Source organism: Salvelinus alpinus, chromosome 22 (assembly GCF_045679555.1).
Source record: "Salvelinus alpinus chromosome 22, SLU_Salpinus.1, whole genome shotgun sequence".
Lineage (NCBI taxonomy): Eukaryota > Metazoa > Chordata > Actinopteri > Salmoniformes > Salmonidae > Salvelinus > Salvelinus alpinus.
In genome coordinates this window covers 15464070-15471470 of record NC_092107.1, presented here as the reverse complement: position 1 = coordinate 15471470, position 7401 = coordinate 15464070, and positions in this window count along the sequence as shown.

Here is a 7401-nt window from a genome sequence, read left to right as displayed (position 1 = left end):
AATGTCTCTAAAAACCTATAGAGATCAACTGAAAATCCACCCTAAAGTGAATTGAGGCGAACGATGACTTGCTACAGTTCCTAAGTGTCGTGTCCTAGACCTACAGGGTATACAAATACCACTGTCGTATGTCTTTCATTTGGACTCAGCCACCTCCCTCCCATGTCCTTGGCTTCAGATGTGACACATTTGCAGAGCACACTCTGGTAACAACTTAGGAACTGTTCATAGTTCCTCTTTCAATTACACATTTTGAACATGTGGATATTAAACCATATGCATCCCAGGAAATAAATACAGCCCCGTATAATTAGAGGAAAGGCTGGATAACAAGCTCATTAATCACATATTGGTTATTCAAATCGGTATCATCATTTTTAATTCCTTCTAGGATGTTTTCAGACCTTGCATTGTTGTCCGTGTTTCGTGCTTTACTGAGGTGAAAGGGCTGTGAGCCAGAGTAAGTGAGTTCGTCTGCTTTCTGAGAATTAGTTAAATACTACAGAATGCTATTTTTAGAGAAAGAGAAAAAGTAATGTCTCATCCTTATTCGTTTCAAAATGATTCAAGCTCTGTCAAATTGGTTGTTGATCATTGCTAGACAACCATTTTAAGGTCTTGCCATATATTTTCAAGCAGATTTAAGTCAAAACTGTAACTTCCACTCAGGAACATTCACAGTCTTCTTGGTACACAACTCCAGTGTAGATTTGGCCTCGTGTTTTAGGTTATTGTCCTGCTGAAAGGTGAATGAATCTCCCCGTGTCTGGTGAAAAGCAGACTGAACCAGGTTTTCCTCTAGGATTTTGCCTATGCTTAGCTCCATTCTGTTTCTTTTTTATCCTGAAAAACTCCCCAGTTCTTAACAATTACAAGCTTACCCATAACATGATGCAGCCACCACTATTAATAAAAATATGGAGAGTGTGTCACGAGCGTCGTCTTGAAAATGACCAGACCAAGGTGCAGCGTGGTGAGGGTACATTTTTCTTTATTTTTTAAATGTTGCCAATAAAACAATAAACAACCACGACGCTCCGTAAGGCTAACATGCATTAAACGAAGACAACATCCCACAACTAAGGTGGCAAAACAGGCTGCCTAAGTATAATTCCCAATCAGAGACAACGATAGACAGCTGCCTCTGATTGGGAACCACACTCGGCCAAAAACAAAGAAATATAGAACATAGAATGCCCACCCAAATCACACCCTGACCTAACAAAATCGATAAATAAAAAGGCTCTCTGCGGTCAGGGCGTGACAGAGTGGTACTCAGTAATGTGTTGTATTGGATTTGCCCCAAACATAACACTTTGTATTTAGGACAAAAAGTTAATTGCTTTGCCACTTTTTTGCGGTATTACTTTAGTGCTTTGTTGCATACAGGATGCATGTTTTGGAATATATTTACTCTGTACAAGCTTCCTCCGTTTCACTCTGTCAATTAGGTTTGTATTGTGCAGTGGTGGAAAAAGTAGCCAATTGCCATACTTGAGTAAAAGTAAAGATACCTTACTAGAAAATGACTCAAGTAAAAGTGAAAGTCACCCAGTAAAATACTACTTGAGTAAAAGTCTAAAAGTATTATATACTTAAGTATCAAATGTAAAAGTATAAATAATTTCAAAGTCCTCATATTAAGCAAACCAGGCGGCATCATTTTCTTGTTTTTTTATTTATTTATGGATCGCCATGGGCATGCTCCAACACGCAGACATAATTTACAAACGAAACATGTGTTTAGTGAGTTCGCTAGATAATTGGTTGTAGGGATGACCAGGGATGTTCTTTTGATAAGTGTGTGAATTAGACCATTTTATTGTCCAACTATGCCTTCAAAATGTAATGAGTACTTTTGAGTGTCAGGGAAAATAAATGGTAACGATGTACGCAGAGAGTCGGGAAGCAAGTTCAGGGAGTGAATACATTTAATTAATAAATGAACAAAACAAGAAACACAAACAGCGCACCGACATGGAACAGGAAGAGAAACAATAACGACTGGGGAAGAAACCAAAGGGAGTGACATATAAAGGGCAGGTAATCAAGGAGGTGATGGAGTCCAGGTGAGTGTCATTATGCGCAAATGCGCGTAACGCTGGTGACAGGTTTGCGCCATAAACGAGCAGCCTGGTGACCTAGTGGCCAGAGGGAGCACAAGTGACAACATCATTTTCTTTAGGAATGTAGTAAAGTAAAAGTAAAAGTTGTCCAAAATATAAATATTAAAGTACAGATACACCAAAAAACTACTTGGGTAGTACTTTCAATTATTTTTACTTAAGTACTTTAAACCACTGGTATTGTGGAGTAACTACAATGTTGTTGATCCATCCTCAGTTTTCTCTTATCACAAACATTAAACTCTGTAACTGTTTTAAAGTCACCATTGGCCTCATGGTGTAATCTATGAGCGGTTTCCTTCCTCTCCGGCAAATCAGTTCGGAAGAACGCCTGTATCTTTGTAGGGACTGGGTGTATTGATCCACCATACAGAGTGTAATTAATAACTCCACCATGCTCAAAGGGATATTCAATATCACATTTTTTTTTACAGATAATTGTATGTGTGGGGTACAAGGATGAGGTAGTCCTTCAAAAACCATGTTAAACCCTATTATTGCAATTTATTATGTGACTCGTTAAGCAAATTTTTACTCATTAATTTATTTAGGCTTGCCATAACAAAGGGGTTTAATCCGTATTGACTCGAGACATTTCAGCTTTTCATTTTTTATTAATTTATTTAAAAAATTTGAAAAACATAATTCCAATTTAACATTATGGGGTAATTGTGTGTAGGCCAGTGCCCCCAAAAATATACATTTATTTTATTTTAATTTCAGGCTGTAACACAACAAAATTCAGGGGGTGTAAATACTTTATGAAGGCACTGTACATAGTCATTGAACACTTGTCGTATTTAAGTGCTCAGCATATGTGGGAACTCCTTCAAGACTGTTGGAAAAGCATTCCAGGTGAAGCTGGTTGAGAGAATGCCAAGAGTGTGCAAAGCTGTCAAGGCAATCTCAAATATAAAATATATTTTGATTTGTTTAACACTTTTTTGTTACTACATGATTCCATATATGTTATTTCATAGTTTTGATGTCTACACTATTATTCTACAATGTATAAAATAGTAAATGAGTAGGTGTGAGTAGGTGTGCCCAAACTTTTAACTGGTACTGTATATACACGCAAAAGTATGTAGACACCCCTTCAAATTAGTGGATTCGGCTATTTCAGCCATACCCGTTGCTGACAGGTGTATAAAATCAAGCATACAGACATGCAATCTCCATAGACAAACATTGGCAGTAGAATGGCCATACTGAAGAGCTTAGTGACCTTCAACATGGCACCGTCATAGGATGACACCTTTCCAACAAGTCAGTTCGTCAAATTTCTGCCCTGCTAGAGCTGCCCTGATCAACTCTAAGTGCTGTTATTGTGAGGTGGAAATGTCTAGGAGCAACAACGGCTCAGCCACGATGTGGTAGGCCACACAAGCTCACAGAATTGGACCGCTGAGTGCTGAAGCAGGTAGCGTGTAAAAGTTGTCTGTCTCTGGTTGCAACACTCACCACTGAGTTCCAAACTGCCTCTGGAAGCAAGGTCAGCACAAGAACTGTTCGTCGGGAGCTTCATGAAATGGGTTTCCATGGCCGAGCAGCCGCACACAAGCATAAGATCACCATGCGCAATGCCAAGCGTCGGCTGGAGTGGTGTAAAGCTCGCCGCCATTGGACTCTGGAGCAGTGGAAACGTGTTCTCTGGAGTGTTTTATCATGTTTCACCATCTGGCAGTCCGACGGACGAATCTGGGTTTGGCGGATGCCAGGAGAACGTAACCTGCCTCAGTGCATAGTGCCAACTATAAAGTTTGGTGGAGGAGGAATAATGGAAGCACGTCCCCGCAATAATGTTCCAACGTCTAGTGGAAAGCCTTCCCAGAAGAGTGGAGGCTGTTATAGCAACAAAGGGGGGTGTAAAAAAGGCAGGGACAATTGGGAACTCTGAAAAAAACAAGGTCGAATCATGATGACGTCAGTGATCTTCAGTTCGGAGCCCTAGAAAGAGGCCCGAGTTCCCGACTTGCAATTCCGAGTTGGATGACCGTTCAAAACGTATTTTCCCAGTCGGAGTTCCCAGTTGTCTTGAGCGAGGCAGAAGTCATGCTGGATTGACAGCATGGCCAATGTTGACTGTTTTTCCTTTTAAGCTTGGAAAAGAGACCCTTAAACCCAGACTTGGACCACACACCCACTGCACTGAATAGCAGGCTAGTGATTGCTTTCCGATGCTTGCAGTTAGCCACTGATTCCTTCCAAACCACTCATTGTTGAATTTGCCATTTCCAACTTGTGTAATGTTTATGTTCAATGGCTGATAAGCACGGATACGTTTTATCTATCATTTAACCTAATTATTTCTCGTCATATGAAAAGGATTTGCCAGTAGATTGTTGACTTGATTCATGATGACTGCTATCTTGCTAGCTAAGATTTTGAAAGTATGATGTTGACATGATCATTCCAATCAAATCTACTGTAGATATGTGATTTGACATCATTTTATCTGTGGCCATTGACCTTGAGCCTTCTTGGACGGACACTCCTAATGTAACTCTATGGCAGCATCCAAGGGGCTTGAATTTGTTTAGCTCTACATATAGATGAGTGACATGAGTGACAGAATACTGAGCCAATCATGGCGCAAGTAGAGAACATTACCAACCCCTACACTACATATTTTCCGCTGGCTGCCCCACGACCACAGAAAGCACTGAGCTAGGCTGAAACACCGGCATTTTGGAGCTGCCTTCCTCAATAAAGCAAAAAAGAGACCAAGTTTGTATGCGGCTTTATTAACTCAATGTTCATTGTTTGCAAACTGATATGTGACACGTATTAATGCCAAAATAACAGGCAAAACAGGCAAACAATTATTATTATTATTATTATAATTTTTTGCTAAACAGGTAGGGTTCAAAACTGCCCTGAAGTGTACAAAACATTAAGAACACCTGCTCTTTCCATGACATAGACTGACCAGATGAATCCAGGTGAAAGCTATGATCCCTTATTGATGTCACTTATTAAATCCACATCAATCAGTGTAGATGAAGGGGAGGAGACAGGTTAAAGAAGGATTTTTTGGGCCGGTAATCTATTGGAAAATTATAAACATATTATTAAAAATGTTTAAAACAATGAGAATTTTTAAGCCTCGAGACAATTGGGACATGGATGGTGTATGTGTGCCATTCAGAGGGTGGGTGGGCAAGACAAAAGATTTAAGTGTCTTTGAATGGGATATGGTAGAAGGTGCCAGGCGCACCGGTTTGTGTTAAGAATTGCAACACTGCTGTATTTTTCATACCCAACAGTTTCCCGTGTGTATCAAGAATACTCCACAACACAAAGGACATCCAGGCAATTTGACACAACTGTGTGAAGCATTCGAGTCAACATGGGCTAGCATCCCTGTGGAACACTTTCGACACATTCTAGAGTCCATGCCCCGTCGAATTGAGGCTGATCTGAGGGCAAAAGGGTGTGCAACTCAATATTAGCAAGGTGTTCCTAATGTTTTGTACACTCAGTGTATATCTTGCTATCGCCCTCTTCCTCTCCTTACCTGCCTGCCTCAGAGTATCATCTCAGGGTTGAGTATCCATTAACTCCGGAGACAACGCTGGAGCAGTGCATTTCATGCTCTGACGCTTCCCTCCATCTCCAACCTAAGAGCCAGACCGTGTGAGTGAAGGAGGGAGAGGGTGCATTCGGCTCACACAGGAAAGTCATGAGTGTCTGGGGTCGTTCAGGTCTAAACCAGTATACTGCGCTGCTCTTTCAAGATGATACACAGCCAAATCCATCCTTTAGTTTAGCATCACTAAGAATGATTTCTTATGAAGTTACATTTTGGTTTGATTAACAGTGACCGCATGATTGTTACGCAATTCCAACACTTGATGAAAGTGGTGATAAAAAGTTGAAACGACTGACTGTATTAACCTTTAAAGTTCATTTTTGTGTGTCGATCAATCATACTACACTACCCCCCCCCCCCCCTTCCTTCGAGAGACTGTGTCCCCACGCTTCTCTATACCAAGTCCCTCACGTGAACACGCCTCTGCGGTGGCCTCCCAGGCACCATCCCGACTTCTGACTTCAATGTAGCGAATTCGGGAGTAGCTCCGACAGGGACTCCAACCCGGCTCCAGCGACTGAATGTTTTAGCTACATATGGTTTTACTGTGTCTGTGTTGACTATCGCAATCCAGATACTCTGACCTGAATTACAAGGTATCTTTCAGTGGTAAAGTCAATAAAAGGACAGATATTTCATTGTGGACCAGTGGAGACTGTATTGAGGATTGAGGATGGCACTCTACAGTACATTGCTGTGACATCATGGGGACGGCAGCAAATGAACATGTTTTGTTAAGCTTTAGAATGCCCAGTGGGCTAACAGAGAGGGGTATTCCCAATGTGTGCGTATTCTCTCCCCAAAGACATGGCGTGACTACATATATCACATCATGGATTGCCAGGAGCCAAAACATCCCAAACAGTACAAAACACACACCCAGTGTCTCTTAAGTATACACATCAATTGCTCACCGTACTATAAAACTATCCAAGCATGCATTTCAAATCTAATATACACTGTACATTCTTACCACCTATCGAGATATTGTTGCCAAATTAATATTAGCCTTTATCCTGATGATTTACTGGTTTTCCACAGTGGACTAACAGAGTCAGGCCGACACCAATACTTTTGGCATTAATATTCCTAATTCCTATGTAAATCCATTTCCTGACATATTATGTAACATATCAGCCAAGCAAAGTTAGTTCCCACAATCCAAGGTTGTTCCAGCTCTAAAACTTCAGTTGGATTAGTGCTTTTACCTCGTGATTTACCCCAGTTGCTCTCAGAGAAAAAATATTTGACAAATGCTCAAATGGCCATGAAAAAGCCCAGGATTTAATATTCAGTCAAATTGCTACTGACACTAATTGATTGCCGTTTTAATTGTATATGTGAGAAATCGAAAAAGCCACATTAATTTCATATTGCATTATAACACTCCATATCTCCAGAAGGCCACTTGAGTGTGGATGTGCCAGATTGAATAAGCTGATTTCAGTTTTGAACTGGAGTTGCCATTTCAGAGCTAATTCTGAAAGAACAAGAGAAAGTCCCCTCTTTAAATTCTGATGAGTAACCCATTACAATGAGTTTGGGGAAAAACATTTGTTCAAAGGGTGAAATTAGTCCACTGTGGATTCAACCCCATATGAGCATCACATTGACAGATTTGTGATAGCATAATATTATTCATTCACATTCAAATGAAGAATAACCTGACAGGACAGCCCA